The sequence below is a fragment of the Bufo gargarizans genome, chromosome 1 (genome assembly GCF_014858855.1).
Source record: "Bufo gargarizans isolate SCDJY-AF-19 chromosome 1, ASM1485885v1, whole genome shotgun sequence".
Taxonomy (NCBI): Eukaryota; Metazoa; Chordata; class Amphibia; order Anura; family Bufonidae; genus Bufo; species Bufo gargarizans.
Genome location: NC_058080.1, coordinates 72294577 through 72309976, shown reverse-complemented (window position 1 = coordinate 72309976; position 15400 = coordinate 72294577). Strand labels below are relative to the sequence as shown.

The 15400-nt window shown below is 45.6% G+C and overlaps 1 protein-coding gene across 3 annotated transcripts in view; it reads left to right on the top strand.

Annotated features, from left to right (window-relative positions):
* SLC2A9 (solute carrier family 2 member 9) overlaps positions 1 to 15400 on the top strand; it is a 1019898-nt gene that overhangs the window by 768543 nt on the left and 235955 nt on the right. The gene's annotated exons all lie outside the window — the stretch shown is intronic.

Sequence of the window (15400 nt, the reverse complement as noted above, 5' to 3'; positions counted from 1 at the left end):
TTGATTCAGGTAATCGAGGATAGTCCGGATCAGAGGAGGCACTTCCAATGCTTTAGGTAATCGAGGATAGTCCGGATCAGAGGAGGCACATCTAATGCTTCAAGTAATCGAGGATAGTCCTGATCAGAGGAGGCACCTCTATTGATTTAGGTAATTGAGGATAGTCCGGATCATAGGAGGCACCTCTAATGCTTCAAGTAATCGAGGATAGTCCTAATCAGAGGAGGCACCTCTATTGATTCAGGTAATTGAGGATAGTCCTGATCAGAGGAGGCACCTCTATTGATTCAGGTAATTGAGGATAGTCCTGATCAGAGGAGGCATCTCTATTGATTCAGGTAATTGAGGATAGTCCTGATCAGAGAAGGTCCATCTATTGATTCAGGTAATCGAGGATAATCCTGATCAGAGGAGTTACCTCGAATGCCTCCTTTTATCCAAAAGTACATATGGGAGGGGTTATCCAATGGACACATCTATACTGATTTGATTCTATATAACTGTAAACCTTAAAGGGGTTTCTGCTTTTTTTTTTATATTGATGACCTATCCTCAGGAGGGAATAGGGGTCGAGCGGAGCAGGCATGTGTATGACGTGACTGGGAGCGATACCTGCAGGATTCCTCAGTTTCCGCAGCTGATCTCAGCATTTATCAGTATTTGGCAATGCGCACTTTCATTCTTGCTATTTGTTATGCAGGGGCCGGAGCCGTCTCAGAACTAATGACAACATGATCTGTAATTTGTATCACTGAGGTCAATTAGCGACAAGCTGAAATGTTGTAATCTGATGATCCAAATTGGCATCTGTGTCCATCAGTTCACGTCCATCAGTTCACGTCCATCAGTTCACGTCCATCAGTTCACGTCCATCAGTTCACGTCCATCAGTTCACGTCCATCAGTTCACGTCCATCAGTTCACGTCCATCAGTTCACGTCCATCAGTTCACGTCCATCAGTTCACGCCCATCAGTTCACGTCCATCAGTTCACGCCGCACAGCAAAAAAGTACAAACACTTCCCCTTAGAAATGGAGAAAACTGTGATTTCATTTCTGCCCCAGCTTCTTCCCCTGCGCTGAGTTCAGAGGTAATTCGGACTAGGGCTGTAGAGTAATAAAAGACTGGTTGCTAGAGGTTGAAAGCCTCCTCACCACATGATGTCACATTGTGGTTGTCACAGTGTATCCCCAGCAGCCAGGTTGTCAGATAAGACACAAACTCGAGGCTACATACAGCTGGATTGTTCTGCCATCAGAGAAGAGAAAAAAAACACTCCACCAGTCCATGGGTTGGCTCTGGTTTTGCAGCTCAGTTCCATTGACATGACCGGTGCTGAGCCGCAGTACCAGACACAACCTGTGGTCAGGAGTGGCGACGTTTGTAGAAGAATACAACCATATTTGTGTAATCCTGAACAACCCCTTTTAAAGGTGCAGTTGACTACCTTTGCTTTACGTATCTTGTTCTGTTAATTGTATCACGTTTTTATTCTCTATTTAGGCATAAAGCTACATTCTAAGTATTGTTACCAAAGAGCAATGCATTGTGGGAGCTGACATAACAGTGACAAATTACAAGGAAACTGCAGAATTGTTATTTGCGCTTTGGATGTGAATGGAGAAGAAAATATTATAACACTCAAAGTCAGTAGACAAGAAGTTAAGAAAGGTGTGTAAACTTTGACTCGTTTCTGTAGATTTGAGCTTTTTGTCCATCAGACTGACGTGTGCAGTAATCTGTATTATCAGTCACAACACCCAGCGTTTCGATGGAACAGTTACAGTACGGTATAATGAGTCCATCTTCTGTGCAGGGATTCTCATCATTTCCCTCCTCAGGTCATTGAACTCAGCGACTTGTCAGGATTGGGCCGTGAATAGAATATCCGAGCCCGCACGTGTGAATGAAGTCTCTACTAATGGTCATTTAGGCGCGGTCCGACGTTATGACCCAATTACTTACAGGAATAACTCGATATTGAAGGAACAGAAGTTATTCCGAGGTAGTGATCATTGACTGCAGAGCAGGATGCACTTCCTATATTCCTCATGAGTCATTTTGAGACACAACTTTAAATTAGTGCAAATGTGATAAATTTAGGCTATTTTACGGTATATATCTGGATATTGTTTGAATGAAATGATTACCGGTAGTAAATGACATTACTCATGTATGTATCCTGAGTTACATCCAGCATTTCTTTTAATATAAAATTATAAAACATAACAATAACACAATGTAACAATATCAATAATAACAAACATAATCATCATAAAATATCAAAAACAACCAAACAGTAAACTAACACTGGTCCAGCCACTCACCTCAGTATTAATATTGTATTATATACATACACCAACTATACATATATACACCCATCCTACACCAATTATATACAACTATACATACACAATATACATACTACCACCCTACACCAAATATGTGCAAATAATCACAGAAAACTCACTGGTCCAGTTGCCGAATAAACCACCTATATAACCATAACAATAATAAAATTTTTTTTTTAATTATACACCATATAACCTGAACTGTATACACTATATACACCCACGCCCACCAACCCCCTCCCCTCACTAGCCTGAGAGCTGGTCCCACCTCTCAGGCTCACAGTTCATATCCATAGACCAGGTCAGGCTAGTGAACTTAGTGTCCCCATAATCCCAATATCCAGAAAGTCCCATGAACATTCCTCCCCCCTTGAGTCACCACCCCACCTAACACCAAACCCCATGGTATAAACATAATAAAAGAAAACTTTGGTAAAACAATACAGAAACAAAATATACCAAACCCACACACAACAAAGCCCAAGTTCGGTGCCTGCAAGCCTTACATCCTATATACTGACCAAAACAAAAACCTACCATGTCAACATCAGCCAACCACCAGGTAAGGGGATGACAAGACTAGCCCCCAGTTTGTCATACTCTAGCGCGCACACCTTCACCAGGTTACCCAAAAGGTTCCTCACCACCTCATTTTCCGTTGTGTAGATACTAGACCGTGCGTTCCACGTGTAATACCTCACCACTACACTAACTAAAAATAAAGTGCAGCCTCCCAGGTCTCTGAATGCGCCATAGGCCCACACCACATAGGTGAGACAGGCCAGCCAATGGAGGCACCCACCCTGTTGTATACCTCTGTATTAAAGGGACACTGAAGCAAGATGTGGTCCATGCTTTCCAGCACATCACCGCACTCCTCCCTGGGACAACTCCTTTCCTCAGAGCTCCTACACTTTAAGTGTCCCTCACATACAGTTTCCCATGGAAGCAGGACCAAGCCAAGTCCCAAAACTTCAAGGAGATCCTGATCGAATTCAAAAGTCTCAACCCACCCTCCAGATCCCAACTTGGGCAATCCCTAAGGGCCAGAGGTTTCTGGAAATGGGTCAACAGAACCCTTCAGTCAAGGAGTTTCCTGATCTCCCACATCCCGAGACCCCACAGGCGAATCACCTTCAGAACTAGGGTAACATAAGCTGGAAGATGCCCATGCAGTGTATGAAGATCCTTCACTTGCCCTGCTGTCTCCCATTCCTGGAAGAAAGGCCGAAACTATCCCCGACAGGAGAATACCCACAGAGGAGCCAGCGGTCAGCAATGTTAACAAGGAGCACCACGGGTTGACCATACACAACCCCCCCCCCCCCCCCTCCCCAACCTCCTCGTGTGGTATGTAACCTCCCTTCTGACTAGGTTCACTCTGTGCCCCCATAACAGTTCGAAGAACTGCCGAGTCCAGAGAGGCTCCGGCAAGATGCACACACTGCCCAGATATACTGTATATCGGCAAAGGGAGCAGATATGTTTTAATCAAGTTAACCCTTTCCCGGAGGGTCAAAGATCAACCCTTCAACTGGTCCACCTTCTGAGCTGTGATCTTTAGCCTGCTGTCCCAATTTTGTCTGGGGTAATCCCCTTGGCAAAATTCGATGCCGAGGACTTTTGCAGACTCCTGGGGCTTGGGAAGGGTGTCTGGGAGATCAAAACCAGGATCTCTCCCTCCCAGCCAGAGACTCGAACACTTATCCCGGTTAATCTGGGGACCCGGAGGCCTCAGAGTAGCGATCCACCTCAGACGTCACCCACTCTTCCTCTCTTCTCGAGGCCACAAAGACGGGGACATTATCAGCATACCCCACCACTCTTTTAGAGTGGAGTCCGGCTCCGCCCAGTCCATCCCGATCCCCACCAACAGCCCACGATCTACCCTTCTAACATATAGGCTCAACGGACAACCCTGGCAAACACCAGAAGCCACCTCAAAAGACTGGCCAAGCCAACCGTTCACAAGTGGTAAACTCTCTGCTCCTGCATACAAGGTCTTAAGCCAAATGACAAACTGCCCCGGCAGGGCATACCACAGAATGATAGACCAGAAATAATTGTGGTTAACCCGATCAAATGCTTTTGCCTTATCCTAGGACAGCAAGTACCCCTTCCAGTGACAGCCCTACCCTGCTCCACTGCCTCTCGGACACTGAACACAGCATTAAATGTACTGTGGCCAGGAACAGAGCAATTCTAGGCATCCAAACCAGCTGGTTAAACAACACCTTTGCCAGAATCTTTCTGTACACATTGAGAAGTGCTATGGGACACCAGTTCTCAATGCGAGATGGATCTTTACCCTTTGACAGGATGATCAGGGCTGACCTCCTCATTGACTTTGGCAGAATGCCCAATGACAGGCACTTATTAAATATCTCAGTCAAGAGGGGAACCAAGGCGTCCTTAAAGGTCTTATAAAACTCAGATGTCCAGACCTGATGACTTCTTGAGGGCAAGCCCTTTAATCGCCAGTCTGACTTCCTCTTGACTGATCATTTCTGCCAAAACATCAAGAGAGGGATCTACTCCTGGTTCAGGGACAGTTTCAGCCAGGAAAGCCGGCACCACATCTCAATCTAGATCCCTCTTCCCCAAAAGGTGTGAGTAGAAGGATCTGATGACCTCCAGGATCCCTGAACTGGACCTGTTCAAGGATCCCATACTATCAATCAGTCCTGAGACGATCTTAGAACTCACTGACATCTTACAGTTCCTCGGGTGAGCGGTATTTCCCATAATCACTCTCAAAAACCAAACATGCGTGCCTATCGTACTGACACCTCTTGAGCAAAGATTTCACTCTGGAGATCTCCTCATGGCTACCCCCAGTCGAGACACGATGCTCGAGTTTCCTCCTTAGGCCCTGATACAAGCGTTACTTGTCAAGGTTTCTGAGGCTCGAGAGCTGGTGGAAGAATCTCGCCACCCTTTCCTTGAACATCATTCACCACTCTGACTTACTGCTACAAAGATCCAACAATGGTACCCGGCTCTAAAGAAAGTCCTCAAAGGATTGTCTTACCTCCGCTTCTTCCAAGAGAGATGAATTAAGCCTCCAAAAGCCTCAACCGATCCGGGGGGTCTCTAACATTCAGAGAAAACAATATCAAACAGTGGTCGGAGAACTACACCTCAACGAAGTATAGTGCCAAAGAGACGGCCTCCTACTTTAAATAAAACCTATCTATTCTAGACCTGCAACTAGGCCTATGATAGGTGCGTGGCCTGGGGTGTGCCAGATGTGGACATCCACCAGACGAGCATCCCTAGCTATGCTATTAAGCGCAACCCCATTGTAAATCAGCTTGTCTCTGGAAACTTCCCTGTCTTGGGGCCTCTTGACAGTATTGAAGTCCCCTCCAAAGACCACCTGCCGACTCGTAAAAAGCTAGGGCTTGATCCTCATGAAGAGACACTTCCTGTCCCATTTGGACTGGGGACCATAGATGTTAATTAACCAAAGTTGCTGTCCCTTCATGAGCACATCTAAAATCAGAAACCTTCCCATTTCTAACTCAATAACCCATTGGCATACTACCGATGCAGTAATACCAATAGGAGGGCCTGTGCCTCCACTCTCTTTTAGCTTTCTATATGACTGCCAAATCTGGCAGCCTGGTCGCCTACGAAAATAAAATGTCTACATCAATCTGGGCAAAAAAAATCATAAGCTGCTGGTGACATTAATGGACGCCAGCATCAACGGGGTGAGGGCCGCCATCCTGGGTGATTGAGTTAGACGGCTTTCTTCTTCTCACTGCCCCCTTTACCCTCTGTGTCTGAACAAGAACCCTTCCCACATTTTAATCACACAGAGGTATCCATCCCCACCACCCGTTTTGATTTCTCATCCTTGTCTCCGGACTCCAGGCCAGTCTCCCCTTCTGAGGACATTTTTCCCTCAGGGGAAGGCTTGGAGCCCCCTGTAGGCCCCGTCATCGCTACCTCCAGTCCCTCAGCCTCCTCATCCTAAGAAGAGAAGGTGATGTTATCAAGGGCTTGGAACTGGTTGGAGAGATCAACCAGAGGGCAGTCAGGTTTACCTTCTTTTGGTACCTGGACCAGAGTGGGAGAAGATCTTACATCTCCCTTCTTTTTCTTGGCTCCCCGCTTTAGCTTTTCCTCTAGTCACTTCCTATCATCCTCACCCATATTCTCATAATGGGAGGACTCTGAGGATGTGGCACCCTCTTCATCCTGGATCTGCCTGACCTTCTCATCCAGGATGTCATCCCTAAGGGCCTCAGCAGCAGTTACCTGAGACTTCCCCCTTTGCCATCCTTTTGGTGCTTATCGAGATGCCTTTGGGCTGGCGTCTTTTTCTTGCTTTCCCTCCTTGGCCCCCCCTCAGTTCCTCCACCTCAACTAGTCCCTTCCCCAGCAGAAGCAACCTCACGGCTGTCCCCTACTGGGGTCCTGACGACATTCGCAAAGGAATGAGAACAACAGCTGAATGGTTGACCTAAGTCACCACAACTGTGACACCTAATATCTGCACAAGATGCGGCTAGATGACCAACACCCCCACACAAGGCACACTTCTGTACAGTGCAGTTTGCACTGAAGTGTGTGAGGTCGCTGCACCTCTTTGGCTGACCCTGGTAGAAGATCAGGATACGATCCCTCCCCAGGAAGGCTGAAGAAGGAATGTGGGCAACTGAATTACCTGAACGCCTCAACTTCACCATGAACGTCCAGTACCCTGACCAGGTACCAAACTCGTCTCTGTTTTTCTTTGGCACCTCCAGTACCTAACCATATCGCCCATGCCAAGTCATGATGTCATAACAAGAGAGAGATTTATTACTGGTTACAGTTACTCTTTTGACTTCATTCTAGCAAGACACCGCCACCACCGACATTCGACCAGAAGAGCTCCAACCCCTCAGGCCGAACAAAATTGACATCAAACTCAGGCGTGCCATAGGGATGAATAGAGGCATAGATGTCCACCGCCTTAAAGCCCCCCCTCAACAGGAGCTCCACCACCTTAGCCCTTGAAAGGCACGCATCACTGTCCTGCCACCAAAGACGAACCACGTTCCTATGCACACCTGGCCCAGCTGTCTGGAGGGACCATGCAGTTTCCCCTCCCCTTTCTTCTCAGAAGGCATCGAGGCCATGCCTCTCTATCCAGAAGGACAGATTAACCTTCTTACCCTACAGTGATCGATCTACAGTGATACAGTGATCGATCTACAGTGATCTACAGTGATCGATCTGTCCCCCTTCCTTAAAGGATTTTTACCATCACATACAATGGGGGCATATTGCTAGGATATGCACCCATTGTCTTATAGGTGCATGTTCCACATATGGGACCTACGACTACAACGAGAACAGAGCGGGTAACGAATAGAGGGCACACTGCGCATGCGCAGCCGCTCGCTTGGCTATTTCTGTCTGCCCCATAGAAAAGAATAGGAGCAGGGGCCGCGTGTGCACAGTGTGCTCCCATTCACTTGTATCCTAGCGATATGCCCCCATTGTCTGTGATAGGAATACATCTTTAAGACCTCCAGGAGGAGCTGTTGCAATATGCCGTTCCCAGGGTACGAAGACAAGGAGGAGGATGATGCCCTCCCTCCCCCAGTGATGACACTGGCATAACTTCTGACAGGATCTGTCACCGCTGGGGGGACAAGCTGGACCAGTGACACGCTCCTCACCATCAGACACTTTTGTTTACATTTAGTCCGTTCTTTGGATATTTCCGATGAGCGCCGCTGATCTTTCTCAGGGGGCCGTTAATATCTCTCATTTTCAGAGTCCCTGCTATTTGCTCCGATGCAGAATAGTATTTTAGATTCGGGAACAGTTTTTGTGGGAGGACCAAGACTAGGGGCCCGAGCAGCTCCTTGACACTGCCACCGATTCTCAACTAAGTGATCAGCGGCAACAACACTCTGAGCCACTGAGGCAACTGCAGCAGACTCTGGCACTGGGCCGTTCCCCCCTCCCACCAGGGAACAGACCTTAGCACTGGAGCTTGATCGAATGCCCGCTGCTGGGCCGCCCTTACTGTCTGGCCTTTCAGCTGATGCCTTCCCTGCTGCATCTTTGCTACTGCAAGCAGAGACGGAGCTCATAGTCCGGCTACTGCTCTTTGTCATCTCTCCGTGCCTTTGCACCAAGTCCACAACAGAACCTGGGCTGGACAACGGGGCTAGCACAACGGAACGGCCCTGCGGCCGACTCAGGGGACACAGGAAGGGGAGCATAGATATATCTTACCGCCTCCTGCAGCTTCGGCCTGGCCTTCTTCGCCTTAAGCTTGCGGTTGCCCCCAGGTGCCTCCTCCCGGAGTTCATCTCCAAAGGGAAAGTCCTGGTGGAACACTGGCGACTCGAGCAGCTTTATCTGTGCCATTATCGCTCCTCCCTGGGCACTGGTGTCACTATCCTCCCCCAAGTCGACAGATCTGCACTGGGATGTTACTTTGTAGCTGGGCAGCTAATACCTGTCCTAGGTTGCTAATATAGCTTATATGTGTATACAGCTAGACCTGCCAATAACCTTAATACAGTTCCTATGTTTGTGTGTTAAAAACAAGGGCAGAGTTATTTACAGTGACTTCATGTTTTGGATGTCATATAACTGTTATATATTGTGTTCACAGAAGCAGAAAAGATAATATGCCTTTAAGATTCATTATATGGATGTGAGGTAAGCTCAATGACACAGCAGAAACAACAGAAAGCATAGAGTTAAACTGTTGTTGCTGGGCAGGAGTCTAGACCAATCAAATCCAGCCTCACACACAGCAGGAGTTTTGACCAATCACAGCCAGCCTCACACACAGCCTGTGTGGGAAATTCCCCTAGCAGGAGCTGCTGGAATCATTATTCACCAGAGAGAGAAGCTGAATAGACACACACTCCACTAAGAGCTGTGTTCTATGGAAGCAGAGAGGCCAAAATAGGTATTTAAAACAGTTATATAATGTTCCTACTGTTAATATAGTGATTAGAACTGTATACTGAACTGGTTAGATGTGTATTTACTTAGAGTTCCACCAATTGCAAACTACAAATACCATACAAACAATTGCAAATTCAAATTCCATATTGCAATCCAAATTGCATACAACTATACCAGATCATACTCAACCAATCTGCAAATAGTTACTGCCAATTGTATAGAGCAAACTGCAAACCAAGTAGAGCAAGTGAACTATTGGTTAACCTCAGATATACCTCTCAGAGAGATCATAAAGTGCTTAAATAACTTAAGGGGAGAGTACAGATACTCAAGAGAGAAATATATCCACCATTTTATGTTGAATGACAAGATTGAACAGATGAACCACCATCTTATGCATACCGCCATTTTGTGATATCTTTTCAACACGTGTTATGTACATGGACTATCTGCTGCGGAGGCGGCAGTGTTATATATGAAGAAAAGTTGAAGTTAATAAAGAAGTTATTTCAAGCATTTGGTGTGCTCTTTAAACCTACTGTTTCCATAGAACGGCGCTAGAGGAATTACAGAGTAATAGACAGTCTGGTTATCAAAATTCTTCTAATGCCACAGAGCAAAAGGCACTTCATAGTGCTGCGCCTGCCACATGCCTGTCCTGCAGGGAGCTCGCTGCACGTGGCCTGCTGTTGGGACTACAGGCTGCCAGGTGGCTCCTGCTGTTGGTCACCATCCTCCACCACCTGGCTCTCAGGTTGCAGCCCTGTCTACCTTTTCTCTGCATATTGCGAAATCTGTCCTCTGTTAACAGTTTCTCCTTGAAAGAATCACTGCTCTCCCAGATCAGCGCTTTCCTCTCCTCCAATCTTTCAATCTTTTCCTCCAGTCTTTTTATTTCGGCCAGAATTTCTGGCCTCAGCCCTGACATTGGCATAGTGCAGCCTCCTCGTGGTCTTATTCGCTTCTTTGTACTCATGGAGGTGGCTGATCACACGGGAGCCATAAGTGATAATTGACTCCCTGGGCCTCTCCAGTCCACAACCTTCCTCACTGAGGTCATCCTCACCCCCGTGAGCACTCCGCTTTTCTTCTGTGGCCCTGGAAGGACCATTGGCACTCATGGCACCTTGCTTGCCATCCACGGTGGAAGCTTTGCAGCTTATCCTGGTTTCTAGAGACCTGGGGGCAGTAGGAGCCACATTGTTGTGACTCCTGGTGTTACGTCTCACCACCAGGTTCTCCAGCTTACAGGCTGGTTGCTGGCTTCTCCTGTCCTCTGCCGGCCTGGTCTGAGGAAATGAAGCCTGGGACTTGCTCCGTCCAGCCATCCCCGGAGACCCACTCCCCCCCTGGGAAGGAGAGAGGAGGCGCTGGGTGGAGAGGTGGTTTCCTCCAAACAGTCAGGAACACCTCCACACACATCCACAGTCGACCACACCCACAGGTAATTGCAGCTCAGGAACAGCTGGTCCAGAGCTGCGCTCACTGTTCTGCTGGTGGAGTCACTGTGTACATACATTACTTAGGGTACTTTCACACTTGCGTTGTATTCCGGCAGGCAGTTCCGTCGTCGGACCTGCCTGCCAGATCCGGAAATCCGTATGCAAACGGATAGCATCCGGATCCGTCTCACAAATGTATTGCAATACCGGACCTGTCTCTCTGGTGTCAACCGGAAAAATGGATCCGGTATTTATTCTTTTCACACTTTTAAAGGTCTGCGCATGCGCAGACCAGGAAACCGGATCCGTTTTTCCGGAACACTTGCCATTAATGCATTTTAATGGAAAATAATGCAAGTGTTCCGGAATTCTGGACAGAGAAAATACTGCAGCATTCTGCTGTATTTTCTCCGGCCAAATACCGTAAGAGAGACTGAACTGATGCATCCTGATGTATACTAAACGGATTGATCTCCATTCAGAATGCATTAGAATTAAACTAATCAGTTTTTTTCCGGTATTGAGCCCCCAGGATGGAACTCAATACCTGAAAAGTACCCTTACCCTGTACTGATCCTGAGTTACATACTGTATTATACTCCAGAGCTGCACTCACTATTCTGCTGGTGCAGTCACTGTGTACATACATTACTTATATACTGATCCTGAGTTACATCCTGTATTATACTCCAGAGCTGCACTCACTATTCTGCTGGTGCAGTCACTGTGTACATACATTACTTATATACTGATCCTGAGTTACATCCTGTATTATACTCCAGAGCTGCACTCACTATTCTGCTGGTGCAGTCACTGTGTACATACATTACTTATCCTGTACTGATCCTGAGTTAAATCCTGTATTATACTCCAGAGCTGCACTCACTATTCTGCTGGTGCAGTCACTGTGTACATACATTACTTATCCTGTACTGATCCTGAGTTACATCCTGTATTATACTCCAGAGCTGCACTCACTATTCTGCTAGTGCAGTCACTGTGTACATACATTACTTATTCTGTACTGATCCTGAGTTACATCCTGTATTATACTCCAGAGCTGCACTCACTATTCTGCTGGTGCAGTCACTGTGTACATACATTACTTATCCTGTACTGATCCTGAGTTACATCCTGTATAATACTCCAGAGCTGCACTCACTATTCTGCTGGTGCAGTCACTGTGTACATACATTACTTATCCTGTACTGATCCTGAGTTACATCCTGTATTATACTCCAGAGCTGCACTCACTATTCTGCTGGTGCAGTCACTGTGTACATACATTACTTATTCTGTACTGATTCTGAGTTACATCCTGTATTATACACCAGAGCTGCACTCACTATTCTGCTGGTGCAGTCACTGTGTACATACATTACTTATCCTGTACTGATCCCGAGTTACATCTTGTATTATACTGCAGAGCTGCACTCACTATTCTGCTGGTGCAGTCACTGTGTACATACATTACTTATCCTGTACTGATCCTGAGTTACATCCTGTATTATACTCCAGAGCTGCACTCACTATTCTGCTGGTGGAGTCACTGTGTACATACATTACTTATCCTGTACTGATCCTGAGTTACATCCTGTATTATACTGCAGAGCTGCACTCACTATTCTGCTGGTGCAGTCACTGTGTACATACATTACTTATCCTGTACTGATCCTGAGTTACATCCTGTATTATACTCCAGAGCTGCACTCACTATTCTGCTGGTGCAGTCACTGTGTACATACATTACTTATCCTGTACTGATCCTATGTTACATCCTGTATTATACTCCAGAGCTGCACTCACTATTCTGCTGGTGCAGTCACTGTGTACATACATTACTTATCCTGTACTGATCCTGAGTTACATCCTGTATTATACACCAGAGCTGCACTCACTATTCTGCTGGTGCAGTCACTGTGTACATACATTTCTTATCCTGTACTGATCCCGAGTTACATCTTGTATTATACTGCAGAGCTGCACTCACTATTCTGCTGGTGCAGTCACTGTGTACATACATTACTTATCCTGTACTGATCCTGAGTTACATCCTGTATTATACTCCAGAGCTGTACTCACTATTCTGCTGGTGGAGTCACTGTGTACATACATTACTTATATACTGATCCTGAGTTACATCCTGTATTATACTCCAGAGCTGCACTCACTATTCTGCTAGTGCAGTCACTGTGTACATACATTACTTATCCTGTACTGATCCTGAGTTACATCCTGTATAATACTCCAGAGCTGCACTCACTATTCTGCTGGTGCAGTCACTGTGTACATACATTACTTATCCTGTACTGATCCTGAGTTACATCCTGTATTATACTCCAGAGCTGCACTCACTATTCTGCTGGTGCAGTCACTGTGTACATACATTACTTATTCTGTACTGATTCTGAGGTACATCCTGTATTATACACCAGAGCTGCACTCACTATTCTGCTGGTGCAGTCACTGTGTACATACATTACTTATCCTGTACTGATCCCGAGTTACATCTTGTATTATACTGCAGAGCTGCACTCACTATTCTGCTGGTGCAGTCACTGTGTACATACATTACTTATCCTGTACTGATCCTGAGTTACATCCTGTATTATACTCCAGAGCTGCACTCACTATTCTGCTGGAGCAGTCACTGTGTACATACATTATTTATCCTGTACTGATCCTGAGTTACATCCTGTATAATACTCCAGAGCTGCACTCACTATTCTGCTGGTGCAGTCACTGTGTACATACACTACTTATCCTGTACTGATCCTGAGTTACATCCTGTATTATACTCCAGAGCTGCACTCACTATTCTGCTGGTGCAGTCACTGTGTACATACATTACTTATCCTGTACTGATCCTGAGTTACATCCTGTATTATACCCCAGAGCTGTACTCACTATTCTGCTAGTGCAGTCACTGTGTACATACATTACTTATCCTGTACTGATCCTGAGTTACATCCTGTATAATACTCCAGAGCTGCACTCACTATTCTGCTGGTGCAGTCACTGTGTACATACATTACTTATCCTGTACTGATCCTGAGTTACATCCTGTATTATACTCCAGAGCTGCACTCACTATTCTGCTGGTGCAGTCACTGTGTACATACATTACTTATTCTGTACTGATTCTGAGGTACATCCTGTATTATACACCAGAGCTGCACTCACTATTCTGCTGGTGCAGTCACTGTGTACATACATTACTTATCCTGTACTGATCCCGAGTTACATCTTGTATTATACTGCAGAGCTGCACTCACTATTCTGCTGGTGCAGTCACTGTGTACATACATTACTTATCCTGTACTGATCCTGAGTTACATCCTGTATTATACTCCAGAGCTGCACTCACTGTTCTGCTGGAGCAGTCACTGTGTACATACATTACTTATCCTGTACTGATCCTGAGTTACATCCTGTATTATACTCCAGAGCTGCACTCACTATTCTGCTGGTGCAGTCACTGTGTACATACACTACTTATCCTGTACTGATCCTGAGTTACATCCTGTATTATACTCCAGAGCTGCACTCACTATTCTGCTGGAGTAGTCACTGTGTACATACACTACTTATCCTGTACTGATCCTGAGTTACATCCTGTATTATACTCCAGAGCTGCACTCACTAATCTGCTGATGCAGTCACTGTGTACATACATTACTTATCCTGTACTGATCCTGAGTTACATCCTGTATTATACTCCAGAGCTGCACTCACTATTCTGCTAGTGCAGTCACTGTGTAGATACATTACTTATCCTGTACTGATCCTGAGTTACATCCTGTATTATACTCCAGAGCTGCACTCACTATTCTGCTGGTGCAGTCACTGTGTACATACATTACTTATCCTGTACTGATCCTGAGTTACATCCTGTATTATACTCCAGAGCTGCACTCACTATTCTGCTGGTGCAGTCACTGTGTACATACATTACTTATCCTGTACTGATCCTGAGTTACATCCTGTATTATACTCCAGAGCTGCACTCACTGTTCTGCTGGCGCAGTCACTGTGTACATACATTACTTGTCCTGTACTGATCCTGCGTTACATCCTGTATTATACTCCAGAGCTGCACTCACTATTCTGCTGTACTGTGTACATTCATGACATTATTTATAAATAACCTACAAAACACCTCTCCTTATACATAAATAATCATCCGTGGACCCAATACCTCTGCCTGAAAATTAACCAAAACAGAAACAACCATGGAATACTACTGTATATAAATATATATATATATTAAAAAATCCTTTATTAAATCAATTGCAAACATATATAATTGATCAGTAGGCAGAAATAGACATGATGTAAAATAAGATACAAGAGACAATGGCTGAAGCCCCCCCCTTGGATAGGATACATCTAACAGATCAAATTACTGAGAGATACCATGTGGATCACCTTAATACTAATGATAATAGATTATAAACTCTACATACTGTAATGTCCTCCGTAAATCATATGTCCGATTCTCCAATCACAGCTAGATGCCACGGATACAGTGCAAATAGAGCTCATTGTTGCATTACATCTCCAGCTTCCCAAACCCTACTGCAATTAGATAAGTACACAATGTGTCCACAAGGTTATACTGTGGTGCTGAAGATGAAAATCAACAAGAAGGATGTCCCTCATTAACATGCATCATAG